Below are 18,211 nucleotides of genomic sequence, written 5' to 3' on the forward strand. Positions count from 1 at the left end.
TAGAAGGCATATGTTTGAGGTGAGAGTGGAATGATTTAAGAGATTGGAGGGGCAACCACTTCAGAGGGTGGTGCATGTATGGAACGAACTGCCAGAGGAAGTGGTAGAGGCTGGCACAATTACAACATTTAAAAGGCATGTGGATGTCTGTCTGTTCTCAGCTCTGCTGGATGTCTGTTGAAGCTCTGAACCCCCCCTTCTACACCTTCTGGGTTAAACAAACATTCAGTCAATCAAGCCTCAATCCACAATCTCCCAGCCAGTCAACAATCCAGGCACAGTGTAGTCACAGCAGGGAATCAGCTGCCCTGAGTGCGGGAAGGCCTTTACCCAGGCCTCTGCCCTGCTGAGGCACCGGTGGGTCCACACGGGGGAGAGGCCCTTCAGCTGCCCCGAGTGCAGAAAGACATTCCGTGAATCCTCCAACCTGTTGAGGCACCAACGGGTCCACGCAGGGGAAGAGGCCCTTCAGCTGCCCAAAGTGCGGGTAGGCCTTTACCCAGGCTTCCTTCTTGCTGATCCACCAGTGGGTCCACACGGGGGAAGAGGCCGTTCCCCTACACAGTGTGGGGTTGGCCTTTTTCCAGGCCTCTGCCCTGCTGAGGCACCGTGAGTCCACGCAGGGGAGAGGCCTTCAACTGCTTCTCCCACCTGCGGAGCCACCAGCGGGATCATGTGGCATTGCAGGGGATTGAAAGAATGACGGCCGAGTGCGTTTATTAACTGGACTATCAACCCAGTTCCAGTGGCTCCCGAGTTCGATTCCCACCGCGACAGATGGTGGAATTCGAATTTGGTCAGAAATCTGGAGTTCAGAATCTAACGGTGAAACCATTGTCGGTGGGGTGGGGGTGGAAGAAAACCCCCATCTGATTCACTCAGTTCTTTTTTAGGGAAGACTTGAGCAGTTATTAGAGCAGTCGTCCAAGCTGCATCCTTTACCCGGTCTGGCCTACACGTGACTCCAGCCCCACAACAGTCTGGTGGACTCTACGCTGCTCATCCAACTTGATTGGAATACAGGTTGAAATTGCTGAGTGAGGCAATACTTCCTCCAGGTTAAGGCTGTACCAAGGATGCAGTTACAAAGGGACGACTCAGTGGTGACCAATAATGAAGAAAGTGAGGGGTTGCACTTTGACCTTGAGCGATTTTTTAAAAATTGCTACTTTTTCTACGCCTTTCTGCTGGGAGATTCTGAAGCTGTAACAAAGTTGGGTCACAATAAAGATTACCTGAACTTCACACTGAGCTCAGACTCTCACTGAGAGCTTTAAACTGCAACAGGTTTTTGTTTTAAAACTGCTCATTTTACATGTGAAAGTGAGAACTGCTGATGCTGGAGATCAGAGTCAAGATTAGAGTGGTGCTGGCAAAGCACTGCAGGTCAGGCAGCATGCGAGGACCAGGGAAATTGACATTTCGGGCAAAAGCCCTTCCTCAGGTTTTTGCCAGAAACGTTGATGTTCCTGCTCCTCAGATGCTGCCTGACCTGCTGTGCTCATTTCTGACAGTCTCCTGTACTATGTTTCCAATGTTGTGTATCAGTTGCAGCAGTGAATGAGTAGCCAGCATTGTTATAAATTGTAAAATTTTCAGGAGTGCAATGTCATCAGCATTGTAGTTTCCTGGCAGCACTGAGAAGTGTGTGCTTGGTTCACTAGACATGATGTGGAGGTGACATGATGTGGAGGTGCCGGTGTTGGACTGGGGTGGATAAAGTTAAAACTCAACACCAGGTTATCGTCCAACTGGCTTATTTGGAAGCACGAGCTTCTTCATTGGGTGTTTGTGGAACAGAATCATAAGACACAACCACCTGATGAAAGAGCAGTGCTCCAAATGCTCGTGCTTACAAATAAGCTTGTTAGAGTATCACCTGGTATTGTGTGAAATTTAACTTCGCACACCCCAGTCCAACAGCGGCATCTCCAAATCAGGTACATAGTTCTTTGAAAGTTGCATCATTGGGACACAGGGTAGTGAAAGAGGCCAGTCAGGAGCCCTGGAGGACCGGAAGGTGACTGGTCCTCCTGCCAATCAGAGCCTTCCTATTGTCTGAATGCAGACGTTGGAACATGAGCTTCGGAAGCTGCTGCTGCTCCCTCTGAATGAAGATTGAGTTTGCTCCAGACTGTAACCTCCTTATTCTGTCAACCATCTGAGTGTATGGTACTCTCTTCACAACTCCTTTTCCATGTTTTTCATTCTGGGCTTCAATTTACGACTTGCAGCAACCGAAAGGAAAGGGAATGAATTCACGGAGCGGACAGAATCAGGAAAAGTTTGTTTATAAACAGAGTGTTTCACGTGTGGAGTGAATGTAAAGAGGAAGTGGTGGATGCACATTCAGATGCAACGTTTAAAAGACATTTGGATAAGTATATGAAGAGGCACGGTGCGGAGGGATATGGGCCAAACACTGGCAAGTGGCACCAGTTTAGTTTGAGAACATAGACAGCATGGAATAGTTGGACTGAAGGGTCCGTTTCTGTGCTGTCTAACGTAACTGTTCTGTCGTGGTCTTAAAACCATTTTCTTGCCTTCCACCTTCAACGTGGATACTGTACCTGCATCCAACACATAAACCATTCAAAATAAAAAAAACCCTCTTGCGCACAAAGAAATCCACACTTTATTGGTCAAAAATCAGATGAACTCAGCCTTGAATATATTCAATGACCCCCTAACTGCAGGAAGACATCCCCACTTCTAATCTCAGTTCAGCTTGTTAATATACCACTTGCCTTGCTGCACCTGTCTGACAACTGGCATTGACTGATGTAGAAGGATGCTGCTAATCAAAGCACTGATCACACGGTGGTCTGGTGTCAGCTCAGATTTCAGGCCCTGATTTCTCTGTCCCGTGTTGATCCTCCTGTTCCCACAGACTAAGATGTCGGTCTGTTCTCAGCTCTGCTGGATTTCTGTTAAAGCTTTGACCCCGCCTTTTATAACTTCTGGAACGATAAAATATTCAATCAAGACCCAACCCACAATCTCCCAGCCTGTCAACCATCCTGATACAAGGTGCAGTCATAGCAGGGAATCAAACAAGAAAAAATGAAACAAAAATCATAAATAGGCGCACATGCTTAATGTTTGTTCATGAGAAAGTAAACCAGGAATAGGGGTCTCCCAGGAATCTTACAGTGCCCTACTTGAGGAATTCTGTCACCCTTACATCTATTAGTACCCAGCTATGAATTACAACAACATTTACACCAACAGGAATAAAGCATCTGTTATCAAATAGACAGAGATATACAGCACGGACATGGACTTTTTCTCTATCTCATGCACACATGATAGATCATCCATGGTGGGAGTTTGTCTTTGTAGCATGATGTTTGCAAATACATTCTACTTTGCTCAAAGACTGCACAATCTGCAGGCAGTCAATACATGTAATATATTGTAAATTCCACTTTGAAAATAGATAATGGGACCACTACCTTTTGGATGTGAGCATAAGTGGTATAGTAAGTAAGTTTGCTGATGACACCAAAATTGGAGGTGTTGTGGACAACGAAGGAGGTTACCTCAGATTACAATGGGATCTTGATCAGATGGGCCAATGGGCTGAGAAGTGGCAAGTGGAATCTAATTTAGGTAAATGTGAGGTGCTGCATTTTGGGAAAGCAAATCTTAGAAGGACTTGTACACTTAATGGTAAGGTCCGAGGGAGTGTTGCTGAACAGAGACCTTGGAGTGCAGGTTCACAGCTCTATGAAAGTCGCAGGTCAATAGGATAGTGCAGATGGCATTTGGTATGCTTTCCTTTATTGGTCAGAGTATTGAGTACAGGAGGTCATGTTACAGCTGTACAGTTGGAATATTGCATGCAATTCTGGTTTCCTTCCTGTCAGAAAGCCCTATGCAATGTTTGTTTTTGTTTAGTGGGCGGCACGGTGGCACAGTGGTTAGCACTGCTGCCTCACAGCTCCAGAGACCTGGGTTCAATTCCCGCCTCAGGCGACTGACTGTGTGGAGTTTGCACGTTCTCCCCGTGTCTGCGTGGGTTTCCTCCGGGTGCTCTGGTTTCCTCCCACAGTCCAAAGATGTGCAGGTCAGGTGAATTGGCCATGCTAAATTGCCCGTAGTGTTAGGTAAAGGGTAAATGTAGGGGGTATGGGTGGGTTGCGCTTCGGCGGGGCGGTGTGGACTTGTTGGACCGAAGGGTCTGTTTCCACATTGTAAGTAATCTAATTAATGATTGCTGCAACCTATTCTAAAATATGAAAGACTTAACAATCCAGGTTTGTTCAATATATCAGTTCAGTGGCAGGGCACGGTAATGTTTTCCTATCAATTCTGTGCCATATGATCTTATTGTCCACAATCACCTGATGAAGAAGCAGTGCTCCGAAGCTCGTGTTTCCAAATAAACTGTCGGACTGAGCCTGGTGTTGTGAGATTTTTAACTTTGTCCAGATTCAGATAGTGCCCAGGGATGTGCAGGTTAGGTGCATTAGTCAGGGGTAAATGTTGAACAATAGGGGAATTGTGTGGGTGGGTTACCTTTCGGAGGATCGGTGTGTAGTCTTTGGGCCAGTTGGCCTGCTCCCACACTGTGGGGAGTCTCTGAAGGGGAAGGGATTTTTGTAAACTGTGCAAGGCAATGCAGGCGTAGTGTGGGGGCCTGCTGTTGGCCTTGCCCCGCCCTTTGCTCCTCTCCCCTGTTGTGGAGTTGTCTAAAAAACAGCTACTCTTTCTCTGCCCTTTTTGCTGGGGGAGGGGTGGGGGATCTGAAGCTGTAACCATGTTGGGACACAAAATAAAGGTAACCAGAACGTACTGCTGGGCTCAGGCTCTCATCGAAAGCTCCAAGCGGTTTTTGTTTTAAAGCTGCTCATTTCTTGCAGCCTTCTGCACTAAGTTTCCAATGTTGTGTATTAGATGGAGCAGTGAATGAGTAGCTGGTTTCGTTAGATACTATAAATTTTTCAGGAGTGCATCGTTTCATCGGCAGTTTACTGGCAGCACTGGGAAGTATGGGCTGTGTTCACTAGAAACGAGGTGGAGGTGCTGCTGTTGGACTAGGTTGGACACGGTTTAAAAATCACAACACCAGGTTATAGTCCAACAGGTTTATTTGGAAGCACCAGCTTTCGGAGTGCTGCTCCTTCATCGGGTAACTGTGGAGCAGGATCATAAGACACAGAGTTAAGAGCAAAAGATCAGTGTCATGCAACTGATGATATATTGACAAACGTAGATTGCTGTTAAATCTTTCATCTTTTAGAATGGGTTGCAGGTTTTAGTTCATTAATGTGTACATCGCAGTACTACTATTAAGTCATATTCTCAAGATCACTTAAGGTCTTTTTAAAAAACAGGTGATATCTCAGTCCAGACAATGCATGAAAGGTGTGAGAGTATCCCAATCTTAAATCGGACTGGTTCTATTTCCAAACTAGGAATTTATAAAATATTACGTGGATTGACTACCTGCATATTGTGCGTTTGAATATATCTGCAAATATAATTCTGCAAATGCACCACATTGTTATATGTATGTGTGCAGCATGAGAGTGTGTGTAAGAGAGTATGTGCGCACATGCTTGGTAAAGTGAGTGTGATGGAGGAGAAGCCTGTGAAAGGGTGTGTGTGTTGGGGGGGCGTGTATGTGTGTATGTCTGAGAGAGAACATGTGTATAGATAAAAGGTGAGGGGTTGCATTTTGCCAAAATAAGGAAGGGCAGGGTTTGTACAGAGGGATATGGTGGGGGGCGGGGGGGTTCAGATATATACTTCTTTGAAAGTTGCATCACTGGTTGGAAGGAAGCTTCAGAAGGCATTCAGCACACTTACCTTAATTGTTCACACCATTGAATAAAGGAGCTGGGACATAATGTTGAAGTTGTACAGGATGTTGGTGAAGCCACTTGTAGAGTACTGAGAACGCTTCTGGTGGCCCTGTAATAGGAAGAATTCTATTAGAAAGGGTTCAGTAAAGATTTACCAGGATGTTGCCAGGACTGGAGGGTTTGAGTTGTAAGGAGAGGCTGAGACACTCTTCACTGGAGCACAGGAGGTTGAGGGGTGACCTCATTTGAGATTTATAAAATCATGAGGGTTATAGGGAAGATGAACATCAAACACAGCGAGCAGCATGCGCGGTTATGTCGAGTGACAGGGGAAGAAATTGTGGCATTTGGACACTTTAAATCCATCAGGAACAGCATCTCCATAGAGCACACTGCACATGTCAGGTGAGGTGCCAGAAGACTGGAGGTTGGCTAACGTGGTGCCACTGTTTAAGAAGGGTGGTAAGGACAAGCCAGGGAACTATAGACCAGTGAGCCTGACATCGGTGGCGGGCACGTTGTTGGAGAGAGTCCTGAGGGACAGGTGGTACATGTGTTTGGAAAGGCAAGGACTGATTAGGGATAGTCAACATGGCTTTTTGTGTGGGAAATCATGTCTCAAATTTTGAGTTTTTTGAGGAAGTAAAGAGGATTGAGGAGGGCAGAGCGGTAGATGTGATCCATATAGACTTCAGTAAGGCGTTCGACAAGGTTCCCCATGGGAGACTGATGAGCAAGATTAGATCTCATGGAATACAGGGAGAACTAGCCATTTGGATACAGAACTGGCTGAAAGGTAGAAGACAGAGGGTGGTGATGGAGGGTTGTTTTTCAGACTGGAGGCCTGTGACCAGTGGAGTGCCAGAAGGATCGGTGCTGGGCCCTCTACATTTTGTGATTTACATTAATGATTTGGATGCGAGCATCAGAGGTACAGTTAGTAAGTTTGCAGATGATACCAAAATTGGAGGTGCAGTGGACAGTGAAGAGGGTTACCTCAGATTACAACAGGATCTTGACCAGATTGGCCAATGGGCTGAGAAGTGGCAGATGGAGTTTAATTCAGATAAATGTGAAGTGCTGCATTTTGGGAAAGCAAATCTTAACAGGACTTATACACTTAATGGTAAGGTCCTAGGGAGTGTTGCTGAACGAAGACACCTCAGAGTGCAGGTTCATATCTCCTTGAAACTGGCGTCGCAGATAGATAGAACTGTAAAGGTGGTGTTTGGTATGCTTTCCTTTATTGGTCAGAGTATTGAGTACAGAAGTTGGGAGGTCATGTGGCGGTTGTACAGGACATTGGTTAGGCCACTGTTGCAATATTGTGTGCAATTCTGGTCTCCTTCCTATTGCAAAGATTTTGTGAAACTTGAAAGAGTTCAGAAAAGATTCACAAGGATGTTGCCAGGGTTGGAGGATTTGAGGTATAGGAAGTGCTAAACAGGTTGGGGCTATTTTCCCTGGAGCGTCGGAAGCTGAGGTCTACAAAGGGGCATGGATAGGATAGATAGACAAAGTCTTTTCCCTGGGGTGGGGGAGTCCAGAAGTCAAGGGTATAGGTTTAGGGTGAGAGGGGAAAGATATAAGAGACCTACTGGGAAACTTTTTCACACAGAAAGTGGTACATGTATGGAATGAGCTGCCAGAGGAAGTGGTGGAGGCTGGTACAATTGTAACATTTAAGAGGCATTTGGATGGGTACATGAATTGGAAGGGTTTGGAGGGATATGGGCCAAATGCTGGCAGGTGGGACTAGATTGGGATGGGATATCTGGTCGGCATGGACGGGTTGGACCGAAGGGTCTGTTTCCATGCTGGTTCAACAAAAGCCATTCATGCTCTTCGCTGTCTGCAAAAACGGTGCAAATCCTTCTTCAAATGGACCAATGAGAAGCCAATTGTTGACTTGCAGCAACTGAAGAAAGTGAGTGAATCCAGGGAGGGGACAGAGTCGGGAAACGTTGGTCCAGGTCTGTATCTCAATTGGCAAACACATGGCAAATGCAGTCCCACAGTGTGAAGTTATAGCCTCAGTTACGAACAAATAACCGCTGAAAGGAGGTGCGTTGTTTAAATGGTGACATATTGGGATGTGGAGAAAGTGAGGACTGCAGATGCTGGAGATGACAGTTGAAAAGTGTGGCACTGGAAAAGCACAGCAGATCAGACAGCATCCGAGAAGCAGGAGAATCAACGTTTCAGGCATGAGCCCTTCCTCAGGAATGATGTGTGAATGTAAAAAGTGGCCTCAGCGTCCTTCCACACCAGTCACTGCCAGTTGTCAGACAGGTGCAGCAAGCAATCAGCAAGGCAAGTGGTATATTAGCAAGAGGAAATGAGTTCAGAAGTCTCTCCAGTTAGGGGGTCATTGAATATATTCAAGGCTGAGTTCGTCTGATTTTAGAACAAGAAAGAAGTGGATGTTTCTGGGGGAAGGCAAGTAAAATGATTTTAAGACCAGTACAGAACAGTTAAAGGGTCATACAGCACAGAAACAGACCCTTCAGCCCAACTAGTCCATGCTGACTATATTCATAAACTAAACTAGTCCCACCTACCTGTGTTTGGCCCATATCCCCCTGAACCTTTCCTATTCATGTACTTATCCAAATGTCTTTTAAATGTTGTTACACAACCAGCATCCACTATTTCCTCTGGACATTTATTCCACACACAAACCACTGTTTACAAAAAAGGTGCTCCTCATCTCTTATTAAAATCTTTCTCCTCTCACCTTAATTTGAGGCCTAATCTTGAAATGACACATGCCGTTCACCTTATCTATGCCCCTCATGGTTTTGGAAACCTCTATAAAGAGAACAAAGAACCCTACAGCACAGGAACAGGCCCTTCAGCCCTCCAAGGCTATGCTGATCGAGATTCTCTATCTAAACCTGCCGCCTATTTTCTAAGGATCTGTATCCCTTTGCTCCCTGCCGATTCATGTATCTGTCTAGATACATCTTAAATGACGCTATCGATCCCAGCCCTACTGCCTACACTGCATGAGGCACCCACCACCCTCTGCGTAAAGAATTTTCCATGTAGATCTCCCTCAAACCTTTCCCCTCTCACTTTGAACTCGTGACTCCTAGTAATTAAGTCTTCCCCTATGGGGGAAAAAAAAATTCTTCCTATCCACCCCGGTCTACATGCCTCATGGTTTTATAGGCCTCAATCAACACCCCTCCTCAACCTCCTTATTTCCAATGAAAATACTCCTAATCTACTCAACCTCTCCTCATAGTTAGCGCTCTCCATAACAGGCAACATCCTGGTGAACCTCCTCTGCACCCTCTCCAAAGCAACCTTTGGGAAATCTGGCGACCGGAATTGTACAGCAGTATTCCAAATGTGGCCGAACCAAAATCTTATATAACTTTAACATGACCTGCCAGCTCTTGTACTCAATACTCCGTCCGATGATGGAAAGCATGTTGTATGCTGCCTTAACCACTCTACTGACAGACATTGCCATCTTCAGTGAACAATAGATCTGAACACCCAGATCTCTCTGTACATCAATTTCCCCCAGGACCTTCCCATTTAAAGTATAGTTTGCTCTCGAATTGCACCTTCCAAAATGCATCACCTCGCATTTGTCTGGATTAAACTCCATTTCTCTTCCCAACTCTCCAATCTATATTCTGCAGTATCATCTGACAGTCCCCTTCACTATCTGATATTCCATCAATCTGAATGTCATCTGCAAACTTGCTAATGAGGCACCCGACACCTTCACCTTTCAACCTCCTGTGCTCCAGTGAAAAAAGTCCCAGCCTAACCTTCAATAGGTGTGAATTCTGTCTGGGTCCCAATGTCGAGTCAGCCTGACATTTTGGATAGAAAAGCTCTGCATTTAAATTACGTTCTTGAGAAAGTTACTGAAAACAGGTTCTGGGATTAACATACCAAAGAACAGAACCCCATTCTAAAAGATGGAAGATTTAATCTAAATTGTTTAATGTATCAAAACTCCATGACACTGGACTCCTTTGGCTATAAATTCTGTGATCATGATCTTATTCTCCACAACCACCTGATAAAAGAGCAGAACTCCAAAAGCTAGTGCTTTCATGTTATGGCAGTAGCGGGAGGTGTGGGCTGTATTCACGAGAAACAATGAAGCAGTTGGATACCACACATTTGAGGGGGAAGGGTGTATTACATGACCTCCCAATTCCTATACTGAATGCTCTGAGCAATGAAGGAAAGCAAACCAAACACCTTCTTCACAATTCTATTCACCTGAGACTCCACTTTCAAGGAACTATGAACCTGCACTCCAAGGTCTCTTTATTTTGCAACATTCCCCTAACTGCATCAGTCCTGCCTGGATTGCTTGACCAAAATGCAAACCTCAGACTTCTCTAAATTAAACTCCAACTGACACTCCTCGGCTCATCAGCCGATCCCAAAAATTCTAATTTATAGGGAACTCTCTTTCCTCTATTATTCCCTAGAAGCGGAAAATCTCCATCCCACACTCTCTCCGTCCGTTTTCACTTTGTTGAAAGTGGAAGAATGGGATTGAGAAACTGATCAGCGATGATTGAATGGAATGAGCAGACCTGGTGGTCTAATTTCTGCTCCTATGTCTTGTGGTCTCTTGCTGTCCTGGACACCGTGAGAGAGAATTGGGACCAGCATTGAACCGATCATGACTGGATATGGATCTACCTGCATCTAGGTGGATGGGCTGGGACTTTTTTCACTGGAGCATAGGAGGTGGAGATGTGACCTTATCAAGGTTTATAAAATCATGAGGGGAGAGATGAGGTGAATGACAGGTGTCCTTCCCCGAGGCTGGGGGTTTCAAGATGAGGGAGCAATTTTTGAATGTGAGAGGAGAAAGAGATTTTAAAAAGACTTGAAGGGCACAATATTTTTTATATACAGAGTGTGGTTCACGTGTGGACTGAATATCCAGAGGAAGTGGTGGGTGCAGGTACAGTTACAAGGTTTAAAAGACATTTGGATAATTACATGATTAGGAAATGTTCAGAAGGGTATGGGACAAAACACTGGCAGGTGGGACTGGTTTAGTTGGTGAACATAGTCAGCATGGACTAGTTGGACTGAAGGGTCTGTTTCTATGCTTGTATGGTTCTGTAACTCGGTTCTGTACTTGTCTCAAGACCATTTTCTTGCCTTCCCCATAAACATCCACATAAAAATCAGATGAACTCAGCCTTGAATATATTCAATGACCTGAAAATGTGTTGCTGGAACAGCGCAGCAGGTCAGGCAGCATCCAGGGAACAGGAGAATCGACGTTTCAGGCATAAGCCCTTCTTTAGGAATCAAACGTCAATTCTCCTGTTCCCTGGATGCTGCCTGACCTGCTGCGCTGTTCCAGCAGCACATTTTCAGCTCTGATCTCCAGCATCGGCAGACCTCACTATCTCCTCGAATATTCAATGACCCCCCAACTGCAGGAAGACATCCCCGCTTCTGAACTTAATTCCTCTTGCTAATACACCACTTGCCTTGCTCATTGCCTGCTGCACCTGTCTGACAACTGGCACAGATGGACACTGATGCCCCCGAACATCCACGCATCACTCTTGATGAAGGGCTTGCGCCCAAAACCTCGACTGTCCTACTGCTCGGATGCTGCTTGACCTACTGCGCTTTTCCAGCACCACACTTTTTGACTCTAATCTCCAGCATTTCCAGTCCTCACTTTCTCCACATCCCAATATATCACCATTTAAACAATATACCTTTCTACTTTATTTCACAGCAAAGGCTGTAACTTTACGTTGGGGTACTGTATTTGCCAACTGTGGCCTTCTCTACGTCGGGGAGCACGAGCATAAACTTGGGGAACGGTTCGCCGAGCATCGCAGCAAGGTCTGCAGAGGCCGACCAGACCTCCCAGTCACCATCCATTTTCATTCCCCTTCCCACTCCCTTTCTGACATGACCATTTTTGGCCCCATCCATTGGCACAACAAACCAAAGTGCAAATTGGAGGAACAACATCTCATCTTCCACCTGAGCAGTCCACAGCCCGAAGGACTCAACAGTGAGTTCTCCAATTTCAAATAACCTCCCTTCCGAGCCCCTGCCCCTCCACCTCCCTGCCACCAACTAGGTTCCTTCCTCACATTCACCAACCAGGTCGTACCCTCTACCTATTTACACCTATCCCCACTTCATCACCCTGCCCTCAGCATACCCTTGTTCTGCAGCTCTCCCTATACTCACCCCCAGTCCTGAACAAGGGTTACACTCGAAACGTCGACTTCTCCACCTCCTGATACTGCCTGGCTTGCTGCATTCTTCCAGACTCCTGCTTGTCTGTTTTGCCAATTGAGACACAGGCATGGACTAACTTTTCCAGAGTCTATCCCCTCGCTGGATTCATTCCCATTCCTTTCAGTTGCTCCAAGTCAACAATTGAACCCCAGAATGAAACGTAAATGGAAAAGGGGGTGAGAAAAGAGAGTGCTGTACTCACAGATGTTGGACAGAGGAAGGAAATTGCAGTCTGAGGTGAAGCTCAATCTTCATTCAGTGTGAGAGGAGGAGCAGGACCTTAAGAAGCTCATTGTCCACCTTCCGCATTCAGACAATAGGGGAGCTCCAATTGGCATGAGGACAACTCTCCTTCTGGTCCTCCAGTGCTCCTTATTTGTACATCAAAAGTAGGTCTCGCCCCTTTTCTGCCGACAGTGAGGAACATGCCCAATGTTTTGGTGACACCGGCAAACATGTGCCCTGCTTGTTGACACTGAGGAGATTACACAATATGCTCTGTAGCAATGCTGACGTTATTGACAAATTTTAAGTGTCCATATGCCTCAGAGAACAAAAAGGATTAGAGCCATAATTTGTTTTACACTATGTGCCTCGATATTTTATTGCTTTTGCATTTGTCTGGCTGCTCAATGTTTTTATGTCTTTTCCTCAGTGTTGGGGTGAAGTTCACAACTAGAGGGCATAGGTTTAGGGCGAGAGCAGAAAGATATAAAAGGTACCTAAGGGGCAATGTTTCCATGCAGAGGGTGGTGCATGTATGGAATGAATTGCCAGAGGAAGTAGTGGAAGCCGGTAGAATTACAGCATTTAAAAGGCATCTGGATGGGTCTATGAATAGGAAGGGTTTAGAGGGATATGAGCCAAGTGCTGACAAATGTGACTAGATTAATTTAGGATATTTGGCTGGCATGGACAGGTTGGACCAAATGGGTCTGTTTCCGTGCTGTACATCTCTATGACTCTAAATAATAAAAAGTATATTTTCCAAGTAACAAACTATACCCAGTTAAAAATCACACAACACCAGGTTATAGTCCAACAGGTTTAATTGGAAGCACACTAGCTTTCGGAGCGATGCTACTTCATCAGCTGATTAAACCTGTTGGACTATAACCTGGTGTTGTGTGATTTTTAACTTTGTACATCCCTGTCCAACACTAGCATCTCCAAATCATAACAATACCCATATTAACAAGGTTTAGTACACCACACACTTGACCAACCATTCTCAACAGATCCTGCCCCTTCAATGCCTGAGGAACATATACATGCTGGTGCTTAATCTCCTTCACTAGTATTTACACACTACCCTCAGCAATTGCACAAGTAACAGCAAAGGGCAAACAGCACAAGGATTAAACACACAGTGAGGGGCAAACAGCACAAGGATTAAACACACAGTGAGGGGCAAACAGCACAAGGATTAAACACACAGTGAGGGGGAAACAGCACAAGGATTAAAACAAACAGTGAGGGGTAAACAGCACAAGGATTAAACAAACAGTGAGGGGGAAACAGCACAAGCGCCAGTAAAAGCAGATGGAAAGTGAGTGTAAAATGTCACTATGACAGGACAGGACAGGACAGGACAGGACAGGACAGGCCCCACATTCCTTCCCCTCCGTCCCCCCACAACCTGCCTCACCTTTCACCTCCCGGGCCCAGTACCTTCCAGGTGGCCCCATAGTTGACACAGGGGCCGCCCCACGACCAGTAGAACTCCACCACCCAGGCGGCCGACGAGTTCCCAACCAGGCCCTTAACCCCATCCGCCTCCAGAATGCTCACCGGCTCCTGCCTGCTGTACAGCCGGCCGGTGTGGCCCGGACACAGCAGCTGCGCCAGGAAGGCGGCGGTGCCCAGTGACGGGTGTCAGCCCCGGGCCGCACGGCGCCATTTTCCTAACGGCCGCCCTCCCGCCGCTTCCCCGCTCGAGCGACTTCTCCTCCCAACCGCCTTCGGCCCCGCGTGACGTCTGCACGGGGGATGGGCGGGGCCGGGGGAGCCTCACCGTCACCAAGCAACAGCCACCTCGCGCTACAACTGCTCATTCACAAAAACAAACTCTCCTGTCTCGCTCTGCAGCTGCAGGGGGGACACTGCCACGTTTCCAGGAGCCCTGTCTACATTGGGAAAGCTCACGGCTCAATTTAAACAGATATTCCGACATCTAACGGAACGGCGTCATATCTAAAGGGGGAAATCTGCATGGACATTTTAACGGGTATTTCTGCAAATAAAGAGGTTTAAATGGACGAGATTACATTTCAAAGGGATGTGGGCACATTTCAAAGGGATATCTTCATATGTAAAGTGACGCAGTTATATCTAAATGAATCTACATTTCGAAGAGACGTTGCCCTATTTATAAGTAGAGACAATAGGTATGAATTCTATCTGTGTCCCAATGTTGAGTCAGACTGACATTTTTTTTAGAAAAGCTCTGCATTTAAATTACATTCTTGAGAAGGTAATTTATAGATTCGGGTGTAGGTTAGGGAGGATTGGCCGTGCTAAGTTACCCATAGTGACCAGGGATGTACAGGTTAGGGTGGCTTGGCCATGGGAAATACGCAGTAAGGGGTTGGGTATGGGTGGGATACTCTTCAGCGGGCCAGAGAGGAATCAATGGGCTGAATGGCCCGCTTCCACATTGTCGGAATTCGATGACCCTCCCCACCAAAGGAGCATTTTATCTGCATCTATCCTGTCAAGCCCCTTTCAGAATTCTACCAGTTTCAATAAAGGTATACAGCACAGAAACAGACACTTCGGTCCAATTCGTCCATGCGACCAGGATTCCAAACTAAACCAGTCCCACTTGCCTGCATTTGGCCCATATCCTTCTAACCTTTCCATTCACGTACCCATCCAAATGCTGTTTCAATGTTGTCACTGTACCTGCATCTACCACATCCTCAGCAAGTTCATTCCACGTACAAATCACCCTCTTTCAAAATGTTGCCCCTCCGGTTCCTTTTAAATCTCTCTCTTCACATTAAAAAAAAATGCCCCCTAGTTTTGAGCTCGCCGACGCTAAGCAAGAGCCCTTTGTTATTCACCTTACCTCCAATCCTCATGATTTTATCAATCTCAATGAGGTCACCCCCCCCCCCCCCCCCCAACTTCCTGTGCTCCAGTGAATAAAGTCCCAGCCTCTCCTTATAACCTCAAACCCTCCAGTCCTTACAACATCCTGGTAAATCTTTATTAAACCCTCTCTAATAGTATTCTTCCTATTACAGGGCCAACAGAACTGTACTGAGTACTCTAAAAGTGTTACATATTAATGAACCAAAGCCCACACCCATTCTAAGAGATGAAGACTATCTAAGTTTGTTCAATATATTCTATCAGTTGCATGACACTGATGTTTTGATATAAGTTCTGTGTCTTATGATGCTGTTCCATGAGGCTTATGTGTTGATGAGGCAAGATGGAACAGATGAGGCGATGGAGAATTACAAATCACGTAGGAAGGATTTAAAGAGAGAGTTAAGAAGAGCAAAGAGAGGACAGGAGCAGCCATTAGCAAATAGAATACAGGAAATCGCTCAAGCTTTCTATAGATATGTGAGGAATAAAAGGATGATTAGGGTAGGAATAGGGCCAGTCAAAGACAGAAGTGAGAAGTTGAGCATGGACCCTGTATCGGTGTTCACTCAGGAAAAGAATGAGGTACGAGATATTAGACTCGAAAGGATCGAGGTCAGTTACACACAGGTGTTATTAATTTGAGAAGGAGTGAAAGTAGACAAGTCCCCTGGGCTGGATGGGATTTATCCGAGGATTCTCTGGGAAGCTAGGGAGGAGATAGCAGACCCTTTGGCTTTGATATTTGAGTCGTCATTGTCTACGGGTTTAGTACCCGAGGACTGGAGGATTGCAAATATTGTGCCCTTGTTCAAGTAGGGCAGCAGAGTTGACCCAGGTAATTATAGACCAGTGAGCCTTACATCTATTGTAGAAAAGATTTTGGAAAGGATTATAAGAGAAGATTTAAAATCATCTTGTAAGCAACTATTTGATTTCAGACAGTCAACATGGTTTCGTGGAGGGCAGGTCGCGTCTCACAAACCTCATTGAGTTCTTTGAGAAGGTAGATGTAGATGAGGGTAGGGCAGTTGATGTGGTATACTTGGACTTCAGTAAAGCCTTTGATAAGGTTCCACATGGTAGGCTGATGGAGAAAATGCACAGGCATTGAATTGAGGGTGATTTAGCAGTTTGGATTAGAAACTGGAAGAAGGCAGCGAGTGGTGGTTGATGGAAAATATTAAGTCTGGAGTCCAATTACTAGTTTCGGGACCACTGCTGTTTGTCATTTTTATAACTGACTTAGGCACAGGCATAGGTGGATGGATTCGTAAATTTGTAGACGACACTAAAGTCGGTGGACAGTTTGGAAGAATGTTACAGGTTGCAGGGGGAAATTTGGATAAACTGCAGAATTGGGCCGAGAGGTGGCAAATGGAGTTCAATGCAGCTAAATGCAAGGTGATGCGCTTTGGGAAGAATAACAGGATGGCAGAGTAGTTGGTCAATGTAAAGATTCTTGGTAGTGTGGATGTGCAGAGGGATCTTGGAGTCCATGTGCGTAGATCCCTGAAAGTTCCCACCCAGGTGGATAGTGCTGTGAAGAAGGCATACGGTGTGTTAGGTTTCATTGGTAGAGGGATCGAGTTCCGGAACCGCAATATCATGCTGCAACTATACAAAACGCTGGTGCAGCCACACTTGGAATATTGTGTACAGTTCTGGTCACCCAATTACAGAAAAGATGTGGAAGCATTGGAAAAGCAGAGGAGATTTACCAGGATGTTGTCTGGTCTGGAGGGAAGGTCTTATGAGGAAAGGCTGAGAGACTTGGGCCTTTTCTCATTGGAAAGGCGGCGGCTAAGGGGGGATTTGATAGAGACATACAAGATGATCAGAGGATTAGATAGAGTAGACAGAGAAAGACGTTTTCCTAGGATGATCACGTCAGCGTGTACGAGGGGGCATAACTACAAATTGAGGGGGGATAGCTTTAAGACAGATGTCAGAGACAAGTTCTTTACACAGAGTGGTAAGGGAGCGGAATGCCCTACCTGCTAAGTAGTCAACTCAGCCACATTAGGGAGATTTAAACAATCCTTACATAAGTGCATGGATGATTTTGGAATAGTATAGGGGGACGAGAATAGTTCACAGGTCGACGCAACATCGAGGGCCGAAGGGCCTGTTCTGTGCTGGATTGTTCTATGTTCTTTGTTCTAAACTTAGTGCAGGAGGCTGAAAGAAATGAGCAGCTTTAAAACAAAAACTTCTTGGAGCTCAAAGCTTTCAATGAGAGTCTGAGCCCGGTGGTAAGTTCAGGTAACCTTTATTGCAACCCAACTTTGCTACAGCTTCAGATCCCCCCAGCAAAAAGACAGAGAAAAAAGTAGTTGCTTTTTGAACAGCTCAAGATCAAAGTGCACACATCACACCTCCCCTTGTCCCACCCCCCTCACTGTCTTTACTATTGGCCAGCAGCAAGTTGTCCCTTTGTAATTGGATCCTTGGTACAGCCGTAACCCGGAGGATGTATTGCCTCACTCAGCAATTTCAACCCATACCCTGTCTCCAAGTAAGTTTCTCCCCGCTCCTTTGCCAGGAAGGGGCAGTGTAGTGTCAACCAGACTGCTGTGGGTCTGGAGTCACGTGTAGGGCAGACCGGGTAAAGGATGCAGCTGGAACGACTGAGTGAATCCTTTCCCACAATGGCAGTTCCCTTCCCTAACAAGGGAGAGAGTGAATCAGATGGGGGCTTTCTCCCCCGCACCACCCCCTCCCTGAAACACTCTCATCGTTAGATTCCCAACTCCACATTTCTGACCGAATACCAATTCTGCCACCTGTCGTGGCGGTATTCGAACCCGGGAGTCCCCGGAACTGGGTTGATGGTCCAATCGATAATGGCACTCGGCTGTCACTCCTTCAATCCCCCTGTGATGGCACCTGAACTCGCTGGTGGCTCCGCAGGTGGGAGGAGCGGGTGAAGCCCTTCCCGCACTGAGAGCAGATGAACGGCCTCTCTCCTGTATGGATCCGCTGGTGGGTCAGCAGGGTGGAGGAATCGCTAAAGGCCTTCCCGCACTCGGGGAAGC

The 18,211-nt window shown here is 46.2% G+C and overlaps 1 protein-coding gene and 1 long non-coding RNA gene across 6 annotated transcripts in view; one reads left to right on the forward strand and one right to left on the reverse strand.

The window, feature by feature from the left end:
- LOC148144815 (uncharacterized) overlaps window positions 1-14,162 on the reverse strand; it is a 31,723-nt gene extending 17,561 nt beyond the window's left edge. For 3 of the 5 annotated variants that reach the window (XR_015751637.1, XR_015751639.1, XR_015751638.1), the window contains exons 1-2: window positions 13,726-14,162; window positions 5,815-5,919 (exon numbers count right to left, since the gene is read on the reverse strand). This is a non-coding gene — a long non-coding RNA (uncharacterized LOC148144815). Of the gene's footprint in view, window positions 1-2,444; window positions 2,961-5,814; window positions 5,920-13,725 lie in introns of those variants that run through there. The other 2 variants (XR_015751635.1, XR_015751636.1) reach the window with 2 other exon arrangements.
- Window positions 1-18,211, forward strand: part of LOC148144814 (uncharacterized) — a 104,745-nt gene that overhangs the window by 23,033 nt on the left and 63,501 nt on the right. The window lies entirely within an intron of this gene.

The sequence above is a fragment of the Chiloscyllium plagiosum genome, unplaced genomic scaffold (assembly GCF_037043375.1).
Source record: "Chiloscyllium plagiosum isolate Xiang-an unplaced genomic scaffold, Cpla_swu_hap1 HiC_scaffold_27, whole genome shotgun sequence".
NCBI lineage: Eukaryota > Metazoa > Chordata > Chondrichthyes > Orectolobiformes > Hemiscylliidae > Chiloscyllium > Chiloscyllium plagiosum.